This window comes from Panthera tigris, chromosome A2 (assembly GCF_018350195.1).
Source record: "Panthera tigris isolate Pti1 chromosome A2, P.tigris_Pti1_mat1.1, whole genome shotgun sequence".
NCBI lineage: Eukaryota > Metazoa > Chordata > Mammalia > Carnivora > Felidae > Panthera > Panthera tigris.
The window spans coordinates 69,116,951-69,129,977 of NC_056661.1; positions in this window are offsets into that span (position 1 = coordinate 69,116,951).

Consider the following 13,027-nt stretch of genomic DNA (forward strand, 5'->3'; position numbering starts at 1 on the left):
CCCTTATTTGGATGAGTTTTGTATTGCCCTTCACTGTCATGTATAATTCTGTTTGACTCCTCTGGTTATCTTTCTTTGCTGTCCTTCCCATTATAGGTTTTTATGTATGGATTGTGCTCCATTTCCTTTTACAGTTTTACCTTAGATAGATGGTACATATTAATATTTTAATGCCATGTGTATTTACTTTAAGCTCTTCCAAAATATTACTTTATATATCCAATGAGTCAAAGAGAGATCCTAATTAGGTGGGCAATTAGTGTTGTATTTTGTGTGTACTTTTTCTCATCTTTATTAGTTTAGTTGGAAATTCTGTTATCTCCACGATTTTCATTTCAGCTATAAATATTTTTTAAAGTTATTTTACCAGTATTTTGTGAGAAATCGAGTGTGCAAGTTCATTAACATTTAGTATCTCCATGATTTCTCAAGAAGTCTGAAAAAAGTGCACCCCCTTGAAGAGAGATTGACCTCTGATTTTAATTTACTAATTCACACCCCATTTTTAATGCTGACATGGAAATGCCAGGTAACTGGTTTTATATAGGAGTCAGATTTATTTGATTACAAAGAGACACCCACTAGGAACTCACGTTCTATTCTTTCCTTTGGGAAGGCTGAGTCATGCCAAGGAGACAGCAAGATATGTAACCCTCCTGAGCTGTCTTACTCAAGCCAATGACCATTATCATGACGAAACTTACCTGTAGATTCCACCCAAGCAGAAATTATAGGAAGTCTGAAACATCAGTAAAGAGTATTGTTACGCTAAGCTTTTACAGTTTGCTAAAGGACAACAGTATTCAGAGAAACGTGTCACCCAACTTCTTCCCTTTCTGGCTGTAGGTACATTGTACCTCGATGTAGAAAAGAGAGGTAGGTAACCATGACTGTCGTGTCTGCATGTTTCAAATGATCTCCAGGCAACCGTCTAAATAACACCTGATTTACCTTAAAACCCTTAGCTCTTCTTTGGCGATGATGGCAAACACGTTTTGGCAACCCTACCAAAATACAGCAGCTTGAAGGCTGACATGATACAGCAGCAGAAGAGGAATGAGCAGTGAAATAGTGTTTGCCCTACAAGTCGGCAATTCTGCTCCTAGGTATTTGCCCAAGTGAAATCAAAACATACGTCAACACAGAGACTTGCACATGAAGGTGCATAGCAATTTTATTGATATTGATAATAGCCAAGAATTGGAAACAACCCAACGTCCAACAACTGGTGAATGGATAAACAAAACATGGTGTACCCGTACACAGGAGTACTAACTCAGCAAGAAAAGGAACAAACTACTGATTAACACAACCACATAGATGAATCTCACAATCAATAAACTGAGTGCAAAAGTCAGACACAAAATACTTCATACTGTATAAGTCCTTTTGAAGTCTGGATTCCTTCTGAAATTCTAGAAAATGCCAACTAGTCTATAGTGATATAAGGTAGATCAGTAGTTGCCTAAAGCAAGGGGCAAAGGGAGGGTTCTGCAAAGGAGTATGAAAACCTTTTGTGGAAATGAAAATATCCTTCCTTTTTTTTAAAAGATTTTATTTTAGGGGCACCTGGGTGGCTCAGTCGGTTGAACGTTCGACTTCGGCTCAGGTCATGATCTCGCAGTTCATGAGTTCGAGCCCCTCATCAGGCTCTGTGCTGACAGCTCAGAGTCTGGAGCCTACTTCAGAGTCTGTGTCCCCCTCTCTCTCCGCCCCACCCCTGCTTGTGCTCTGTCTCTCTCTGTCTTTCAAAAATGAATGAACATAAAAAAAAATTTTTTTTAAGATTTTATTTTATTTTTTCTGTTTTTTATTATTCAAGTTAGTTAACCTGCAGTGTAGTCTTGGCTTTAGGAGTAGAATCCAGTGATTCATCTCTTACATATGACACCCAGTGCTCATTCTGAAAAGTGCCCTCCTATTTAACCCTCCCCCCTCCACCCACCTTCCCTCCCTTCTAGAAACCCTGTTTGGTCTCTACATTTAAGAGTCTCTTATGATTTGCCTCCCTCTTTGTTTTTATCTTATTTTTCCTTCCCTTCCCCTATGTTCATCTGTTTTGTTTGTCAAATTCCACACCGGAGTGAAATCTTATGATGTCTTTCTCTGACTGACTTATTTTGCTTTTCGTAACGCCCTCTAGTTTCATCCACGTTGTTGCAAATGGCAAGATTTCAGTCTTTCTCATCGCTGAGTAGTATTCCATTGTATATATGTACCACATCTTCTTTATCCATTTGTCAGCTGATGGACATTTGGGCTCTTTCCACAATTTGGCTATTGGTGATAGCGCTGCTATAAACATTGGGGTGCACGTTTTAAAGATTTTATTTTGAAGTAATTTCTACACCCACATCGGGCATGTGAACTGACAATTCCGAGATCAAGAGTGACATGCTCCACCTACTGGGTCACCCAGGCACCCTCAAAATGTCCCCTATCTTAGTTGTGGTGGTGATTTCACAGGTGCACTCACTGAATTTTATACCTTTAGCAAATACAGTTCCTTATAAGTAAACTATACCTTGGTCAAGTTGATAATAATTTTTTTTAATAGGCAAAAGATTTAAAACAGATACTTCACAAATGGCCAATAAGTACATGAAAGATCTCAATACCATGAGACAATAGAGAAATGCAAATTTACACCATATAAAGCCATTTAATGCCTGCATTTTACTGCATGTAAATTATACCTTAATTTTTAAAGTGCAGCTCTTAAAAAGAGAATTAAAATAAATTTTCTTTTCAAATCAGAAACAAAACACTCAGAGATTTCACTTGCAAATGTGTGAAATCAGTACTCCAGGTTATTCCTTCAGCATTCTTTGGAAATACTCTAAATGTTCTTCAATAAGGAACAGGAAAATAATTTATAGTACATACAGCAAAGGAAGTACTCTACTATGGCAAAAAGAACGAGGAACTGTATTCCACTGATGTATCTGCAGGTTCTGATGGAGCTGATTAACTTTTCCCCTTTGAAACCTGTTCTCCACTTGCTTCCAAAAGAGTAGATCAGGCCACTCCTCTCCCTGGTTTTTCCTCCTTAGGTCCAGGGTCTCTTTCACATTAGAGGCCCCGGGGCTCAGGATTCAGTCACCTGTCCTTGTCACGAATATTCTCTTCTAATCCCTTTATGACCTCATTCAATCTCAAGACTTTGAGTAGTATCTGTATATTGATGGTCCCAATTTTTGTCTCTTGCCTGGACCTCTCTCCTAAAGCCCAAACTCGTAGCTCCAAATCCTTACCCGATATCTCCATTTGAAAATCTAAAAGGATCTCACACATAGCAAGTTCAAAACCAGATTCTTAGATTTCTCCCTTCCAAACCCCTCCCCCCACTCTGTTTTCCATCTCAGTGAAGACCACCATCCTCCACTTGCTGACCAGGAACTTCAGGTCATGCTTGGCTCCTGTCTTCCCCTCCTGCCCCAGATTCAACTCATCAATAATTTGTATCAGCTCTTGTATCTACATACAACCAGAATCTAACCACATCTCATCACCTCCACAGCACCAAGCCAGGCCCACATCTCACCTGGATTATTACAAAAGCTTCTTCCCTGCCTTCATTCTATTCTGGACTCAGCCACAAAAGAGATCCAGTCAAGACCTAAGTCAATCATGTATCTCACTTCTCTGTTCAAAGGCTTCCAATTTTTTCCCTTTCTATTTTTTAGGAAAAGCTGAAAATGTTACTATGCCTTACCAAGGCCCTGTGGTCCCCCTGCCCCTCTGACCTTAGCCCCTGTCTCTCCCACTCCCTACCCCGAACTCCATTCCAGCCACGAGGGCCCTCTTGCTGTCCCCTGTATAAACAAAGCCTCCTCCTCCCAGACCCCTGCTGGACTCACTGACTCTCCTCCATGAATTCACATGCTCCCCTTCTCACTGAGGCCCTCCACCCCATCTCACTTAAATTCATTGATCTTTATGCTGCTTCCTTACTTTGTTGTTCTGCACAGCCCTTATCCTATAATATTATGTGTACTGGCAGTCTTTTGCCGGTTAGAATATGTGCTGGGCACTGTTCTCACAATTTGGCAATGCAAGAGTAAGCAGTGCTCAGGACACAGAAGTCTCTCAACCAAGTGCATGTGTGCAAGTGTGATGACTGAGGAGTTTACTACACATTTGACTGGAACTTACAGAAGGCCATCTTCCACTCACTCTTCTCCTTAACCCCAAACAAGATGCGCAGAGGTCTGTTCTCCATAGCTCTGTGTGTCCCACAGCCGGTAGAAGAGGTGATAAACCAAGGAGCTGTCTCGGGAGGCGACCAGAAGAACATCCCGCTGCTTCTGGAGAAAAAGAACTGGTGATTTCTGTGTATCAACCGCCTTGGAGAGGGCACAGCATCCTGGAGCTTGTCCTAGATTGTCTGGTCATAGCAGAACCCTAATTCCTTGGCCTTGGAGTCAGGTAACATTCGAGGCAGAATCCTGGAACCAGGGAAGGGGGCCCTGCATTTTCCAGAAGATGGTCTCTTTCTGTCTTCCGTACCCTAGAGGGCAGCCTTAGGTTCAGGGGAGGGTACATCACCGTTGAAGATTGGTCCGTGAAGCTGTCCAATGCCACAGGATTTATCTTGATCTTTATTTAGAACGTGGGGTCATTAGATCTTCCAGGAATAGGTAAAGGTGTCACACTCCAGTAGAAACACAGCCAGCCGACCTACCCAAGGGCTGGCGGTACAGGAACTATAGGGATCAGGTGACAGGGAGACATGAGAGCTTCTCCGCTCCCCAGTTGTCATCTTCTCTCCTCCAGATGTGGCTACTCTTCTTTGAAGTTCTAGCCTGTCACATAAATCAGTTTAGAGGGGCTGTAGAGTTGGGGTGCGCAGGTTACCACCTGGCACTCCCCTGAAGACTTCCTGAGGACTCTCCAAAGGGTCGGGTGTGTTCAGTCACTTTCTGGGAGAGGAGTTAAAATTGGTGGTCAGGGAGGAAACTGGTGTCTCCCACCTAGCGCACTTACTCAGCACAGCTGGGTGAGGGGAGCAGGGCCAGGACTAGGGTGGGGGGAGGAGGCACTGGAGGAAAGGCTGGGCCCTATGCCAAGAGCAGGCTGACCAGGAGAACCCTGGCTCCGTCTAGGGTAAACTGAGAGCAAAACAACCCTGTAAGGGAGGAGAGGCATCTCAGGGCTTGTCTGAGGCACTACGCACAGTGGGATTTGCCCTCCGTGGTGGAGGGCCAGGACCCCTAGGGTGGGGCTGGGAGCTCAAGCCACTGCTTTTTTCTCCGGTTCCCCGAGGCCCCAGGTGTCGCCTGGTCCACTCAATGCTGCCAGCTGAAAAAGAAACCGCCCCAGCCAGTTGCCCTGGAGACATCTGGGCCCTCCCTCTTCTGCAGGTGCCGGGCAAGAGGCACTGCAGGAAATCGAACTAACAATTCCAAAAAGAAACTTGAGAAACCGTCCAAATCTCCGAAGAGGAGTTGGCGGTGTGGGGGAGGAACAGATATCCCCATTCCTCATCTTGCTGAAATCAAGCTACGACCCCCATTCTCCCAGGCTGGTCTGGCTTCCAATCTCTCATTTAAAAGTGAACGATTTACAAAGAGACAAAAAGTTCCCCGGGGGGTGGGTGCGGGGGTGGGGTGGGGGTGGGGCAAAAGTAGTAAAAGGAAGGAATTACAAAGTATCCCAAGGTGTGGCTGGGATGTGGGGCCTGCTGGCCACAGGTCCCGGGTGAAGCTCTACAGGGCCAAAAATCCCACGAAAATCCCGCCCGGGGGCAGGAGGCCCTGGGCTTTCCCGGGGGACTGCCTCTAGTCTTTGTGGAAGCCCTCAGGGCACCGCCAGCCTCCTCCTACGCGCGCTGCACTTGGCCTCAAAATCCCTCCGGCTGGAACACAGCTAACTTCACCTTCACAGCTGCTCTGAGATCCCGATATCGGTCTGGAACCCGAGACTGCTCCCCACCCCCACCCCACAGGAAGGGAAGCGGGATTGAAAGCCACCTTTGAAGCCAGGCAATCGGGGAGCTTTTGTGCTGAGGCTCCAGCCAGGCTCCGAAAGTGCCAGTCGAAAGAGCCTGCGTGGTCCCCGTTAGCGCGTCCATCCGCAGGCGGCTGGAGCACCGACGGAGGGGGGGGGGGCTTTTCGGGACATTCATTGCCCCTTTTTCCCTTGCAGCTGCTGCACCAAATAGCAGTTCTTTTGAGGCCAGGAACAAGGCTGGTCCTCAAAGTTCATAATTAGAAATCTCAGGGAGAAATCACTGTTGCTAAGTTATGCCATGGGGAAGGGGGTTTCTTTTTTTGTAATCAAAAAAACAGAACAAAACGAAAAACAACACTAATTCTATGTTTAGATTGTTCATATGACCATAAAGACCAACTGACGGATAAATCTAATGGAGTGCACTTCACGGCAGGGGGCTCAGAGCAGAGCCAGTGAACTGTCTTTGTTTACTGCTGTCTGCAAATACAGAAAGCTTAGAAAATCTCCAGGGAAATGAAAGAATGTTATATATGCAAACCATAGTTCCAAGAACACATGTACATGGTAGGTTTTGTCAACTGCCCTGTGCTAGGTGCCTACATTATTTCAAGTCATAACAAACCTGTGGGGCAAATATTTATGACAATTTACAGAGAAAAAAAAAAAAAAAACTAAGGCTTTGGAGAGATTGGAAAAAATAAAGCATGCTCAAAGTCACATTTAGTTTATGGCAATTTTTACATCATATGGTTATTCCATGTCCCTCCCAAGTTAAATATATGTTTTATATATATATATTTTATATATATAAATATTATATATATTTATATATTTAATATATATTATATATAAATATTATATATTTATATATTTAATATATATTATATATTTATATATTTAATATATATTATATATAAATATATATTTAATATATATTTATATATAAATATTATATATTTATATATTTAATATATATTATATATATTTATATATTTAATATATATTATATATATAAATATTATATATTTATATATTTAATATATATTTATATATATATTTGTGTGTATATAATATATACAGAATATTAATATGTATATATTATAGAGACATATATATGAATGTATAGCAAACAAAAATAATTTAATATAAAGTATACATAAAATCTACAAATATTTAATTAGGGGTTGAATACTTCTTTTATAAATTCTGTTAGTGTATGAGGGAGTAAAAAACAACCTGAAAATTCTGATAGCCTGATAAAGGGATCATTGCCTGGCACGTTTCATGCCCATCATGTAGATGTGACCTATGTGTCCCCCGCAGAAGGATCTACTCTCTGCCATCAATTCCACTCCAGGCCCAGGTTGAGGAGGAAGCCACTCTCTGGAGCATTACCCACCAACAAGATAGAGGGAGAGGTGTCACAGGAACACCTGTGACAGAAGGGGTGCCCGGCTTCTGAGAGCTTCTGCCCAGAAGTGACGTGTTTCCCTACATTACCATATCACGCAGCTGACTTCTGGGGGACCAGAAAGTACCACTCTCCCTTGGGGGTTGGGGTAGCCAGATCCTGAGGGACACACTCTACATTTTTTCCCCATTGGCTACCATGGATTGTTCTCAGGCGAGGTTACTTGCCCAAGAAGGAAAGGCAGCGGGCACTGGCCCAATTAGCTCACCAGGTAACAAAACTAAATGGCACATTGTCAGAACAACTCACTAATCTCCGATGACATAGTAATTTCCCTAAATTTCAATGGAAGCATTGAGAATTCATTTTTATAGTGGAATAGCAAAACATCCTATTTTTTTTTTTTTTTTTGGTGGTGTTTAGAAATCAGTGAAATTGATGATTAAGGTAGAAAGGTTCTTTTTCTTACATGCACACACATCTGGTTCGTCTAGGTGACCATTTACAGGCTGCTTATAATTTCTATGAGAGCAGGAACTGGTACCCAACCTCTGAGTAGGGCACTTCAGACTCACTGAGCAGACAGTAAATGCCATTTATTCCAACTGTGAGTTTTAATAAAATAGCTAACAACCCTGAGAACTCCATTGTGTTTTATTTTACTACTGAAATATTATTAGTCCTTCCCCTCCCTGAAACAATTCATTTGGACAAGGTGCTCACCCTGTCATCTGCAAAACGGCAGGGCCCTCTCTCTGATGTCCCTGCCCAATCTGAGCCTTGACTCAGGCTTTCTTGTGGCTCAGTTCTACAGATTAACAACTGCAATAATTTCTAATTTTCCATTGAATTGCAGGAATAGAAAAGCAATTAACTTGGATTTCTCCAGCTGTGTTGATCATTTTTAATCTACAACATCCTACTCCTTACAGACCCTACAGACCCTGCCATCATCTAGAAATGCCACTTTGAGGGGTACCTGGCTGGCTCAGTGGGTACAGCACGTGACTCGATCTCGGGGTCATGAGTTCAAGCCTCATGCTGGGTGTAGAGATTACTTAAAAAAATAAAATCTTAAAGAAAAATTAAAATTCCACTTTGAATCTAACTTCTGGAGACCCCCTCAAAAGCGATTTTTTTTCCTTCTTTAGTACAGATCAATCCTTCATTCATTTCCTCTATATTCCGTATGAAGAAAAATGAAGTGACACAATTCTCTCACTTTGTGAAGTGCCCTGAATTCCTGTTTAGAAGAAGCTAAGCTTGACAATAGGTCTTTGCCACATGACCTTTCTTACAAGAGAAGAGACACAATTATATTAATTAAAATAAAATATAAATAAATGAAAATAATAAATACAAATAAATTAAAATAATAATATTAACTTATAAATAGCTAAAATACCTCAAAATGTCTCCTTAGTGGTTTCCTTATGAAGCACATATTCTATCATGTGTTACAGTTTATTATAGACAGATAAGCTGGGCAAAACTTGCTGATTTGCAATAATATTTAGTCCACACAGCCTTCTAAGCCCTTACCTCCTACCCCCGATTTTCTCCAACATTAGCACATGGTCAGCTCACAGTACATGGTCATTGTACATACAACCATCCATTGAGAAGGTCCTTCTTTCTTTATCCTACGGTAGGACTCTATTTGTCTCCAATAATTTTTAATTGACATATATATTACATACATATATATGCCTATAGAACGTCAACCATGATAATGGTATAAGCATGAGCGGCGATAAACATTTGCGTTTTCTGGAAAAAAAAATAGAAATATGCTAATGTTTGAAATATGCTAATTTAAAGTGAGGTCTATGTTGATATGCTATGTATTATGACTCGGACCGAAATCTATCCACAAATGCATAGGCATACTCATGAGGTGAGCGAGGATGAGCCGGAGAGAGAAGGGAAGATCAGGAAAACCAGAGATGAGAACCATACCTAATGCATCATTGGCATTAGCATCCTTTAACTGGGAAGGACACAGCTGTAAACTTGAATGTCTGCAGTAGCCATGAAGATCCATGGACTGATGAATCCAGCTGCTGTCATTGTGAGCCAGAGACTTGATGTCCTTTCTGAAGGGGGCAGCTATGACCCAGCACATTGCCATCTCGCTTGAAAGAAGACACAGTTGGCCAGCACTTCCCGGTTTTCAGGAGGAACATAAAATCTGGGGCACCTGGGCGGCTCAGTCTATTAAACATCGAACTTTGGCTCAGGTCATGATCTCGAGTGTCCCAAGTTCGAGCCCCACGTCAGGCTCTGTGCCGATGGCTCAGAGCCTGAAGCCACTTCGGATTCTGTGTTTCTCTCTCTCTCTTTGACCCTCCCCCACTCACTCTCTCTCTCTCAAAAATAAAAAACATTAAAAAAAGAAACACAAAATCCATATTTTAAATATGAAATGTCCTGATTTTTAAACGTTCCCGTTAATTCCATTAAAATAACTATTGAATGGGCCACACAAGCCACATCCTGAACTTGGTCTTCAGGCCACCAGCTATAACCCTGAGGCTAATGCTTTCACTTATAACTATCTCTGAGAGAAGCAGTAATACCTTGGACAAAATTATTTAATCTCACTTTGGAACCGTTAACATGGGCAAAACATTGTGCAGTGTCCAGAAGCTTCCTACAAGATCCTTTGCAAAGTAATTAACAAACATCTCAACAATGCTAGAAACTAGCATTCAGAAATGTGATCCTGCTTTTTAAGCATTACGTAACCCTCAACCCTAGAGATAATGAAGAATACTAATGACATATAATGCTAATAAGAATACTAATGACAAATGAATGCCTCAGCAGTTTTGTGCTAGCCATATTATCCCCCAAAAAGCAGCAGCTTCTTCCCTACTCTCTGCCAGAGATGGCTCTCAACTCAGAGTCAAATGCAAATAACTTGACTCAAAGGGAGAGAATAAATGGCTGAGGAAAGGAAGAATGTCTGTAACCAGGAACTGCCCCCCCCACCCCCACCCCCTCAGCAGCAGGCCTACTGAGGTCACTGACCCTCACCTTACAGAAATAGGTACTGTTCACAGTACAAAATTGCAAAGGTATAAAAGGACAGTTGAAAAATAGGCCTCCTTCCAACCCCTGACCCCAAGCTAACTAATATTCCTCCCCAGAGGCAACCCTGTTACTGAATTCTGCATCTTCTTAAAATAAATCTTCAGAAGAGCTGTTGAATGGATGCACATTGGAAACCTATTTTAGAAATACATGCTCTTTTGGAATTTTAGGATTGGAAGGGACCTGGTTCAGTCCTTAACTCACAGCCTCCCTTCGCCCTGCTCATACATACCAAGCTTTCTAAGGATAAGAAACCATTCCATTCAGAGGTGGCTCATTCCACTTTTCAATTGCTCTAGTAGTTTATAAAGACTATGTTTAAAAATTTTGAAATCTGCCAATCAGGTGTTTTTCGTCACCAATTCTTGCTTTGCCTTAAAAGGCCAGAGAAAACAGGTGGTCAAAGACCTTTTGCCTCAGGTTTGCCTGAGAAGGAACTTAAAGTATGTGAGGCCCTCCTTTCTCTATTCTGTCAAATAATTTGTTTCTCTTCCCTTTCCACAGGGTGTGTGGTTGCAGAGGACCCACCACCACGTTCCTTCTAGAAAAGATTAAGCTCTTACTTAAAATACTCAGGAAGCTCTTCTAAGAGGAAGACTGCTCGAAAGAGGAAGAAAAGAGTTTCCGATTTGTAGCTGGCCAAGAGAATGGACAGCCTGTGTCGTGAAAATTGATAGACCATATGAGATTTAATGTGGGAAGTCCTGGGGTCTCAGTACATACTTGCCAAGATGGTACGCACGGATGCTTTATCCAGAAATTTTTTGGTCAAGCAGCAATTTTGGTTGTAACTTCTCTAAAAACTTGCCAAGATATCCTGAAACACAATTTAGGGTCCTGATGTCTCCATTTGAAATGTCGTAATTGAATGATGGAGGACACGGCCTGGATCTGGATTCAAGGCTGGCTTCGTGACTAGCAAATCTTACTTTGGGACTTTTGGGGAAAATTATTTATGTAACTTCTCCAAGCCAGTGTCATCTTGCTGTAAAAGGCAAACACCGTATAACCTAACTAATGGGTAATCAGATGAGCTCATTTCTGATCAGTACTTAGCACGGAGTTGGGGTTGCCTCTGCTATTCGTATGGTGGTGGTGGTGGTGTGGGGCCCAGGACGTGCCCCGGGAGCACTCTCCGCAGAGACTGAGTGCCTGGGAACCCTTTACGCAAGGCCCAGTCTGGGCGAAGCTGTATTCTCTTGAGAGGATGTCATTTCTGCCAGCTTGGCCATATGGTTTTTCACTTCACAAATAACACATTATCAGGACACTCCACGTACCTGCCAAAGAGCACAAGATCATCTGGAACGTCACCCCTTCCATCACAAACTCAGGGGAGAAACTGAAACTTGAGACAGGTGCCCCAGGAGGATGTGAGGTTTACCCCTTTCCCCCCAGTCCTCTCCATTCCTTGGGATCAACCCAATATCAGATTGTGTGCCTGAAGTGTCCCACTGCCTCCTTGAGTAATTGTTTTCATAAAGCTTTGCTTCCTGAGATGCCATCATATCATATCAAAGGTCATTGGAACAAAATAGCTCTAGAAAGCTTAGTACTATTACAAAAAGGTGGCTACTAAGAATTCTGAAGTCTTTATACATTGTCTTCTTTTGAGGAGTCCCTGGAAGAAATTGCTATGTGGTCTTAAAAATTAGTTGTAGCTTCAATTGATTAGTGTTTTAACCTATGGACAATATGATTTGTGCCACCCATCATATTTCCTTGACAGACGCCTTAGAGTCAAATCCGTGGCCTTGTTAAGTAAACGCACCGAACTTTGCTGTGTGCAAATCTTCTGTAAGACGCCGTTCCAGCTGCATTCCAGGTTCCCCTGTGGTGTTTCCGGTTTGCTCTCCTCCAGTTTGGGATGCTTCTGTAGTTGTGTTTCTTTGCAAAGTGCTTTCAGTCCTTGTTTGGAACACGTGGAGGGAACTAAAACATGGCCTGCAGAATCTTCATAGCCTTCCCCATCCAGGGGCTGAGTGAGTTCAGAAGGCTCAGTGGTTGTCCTGATTTGTTAAAACAAAGGAACAAACGAGAATGACTCTAAATTCAGGTGAAAAATATATATAGGTTCTTTGGATGGTGAGGGGCCCTGTGCCCTGGACCCCTCCTCCAGCGAGAGGAAGGTTCTGGGCTTTAACTCCACTTACTTTAGGTTAGTAATTCCTACTTACACAGTGGGGAGGCCAGAGCTGAATCAGACCCGAATGTCACTAGTGAATCTTGTGTGGAGAGGAGGGAATCCAGTTGTAGAATGGGGCCTGCAGGTATCTGTCAGGTCTAGGAAGGAGACTGTACTCTGCAAAAGAAATGTCGCTCAAGTTTCTGCTGCCAGAGAACGTCTGATTTCTTCTGGCCAAACCCTTAGTGAATTTCCCTGTCGTTCCTCGTGCTTGAGAGGCCTGGTTATGGCAGAGAGGTGTGTCTCCACTAGCGTTTGTATTGTCTTCTTTAGAAGCTCTGTCGTTTGCGAAGTAATTTACCAAGCACGTTTGCTTTTCAGGTCCCCGTGGCTGGTTGATACAAATGCTGTGGACTCTGTAGGTACTCATGCATTCATTC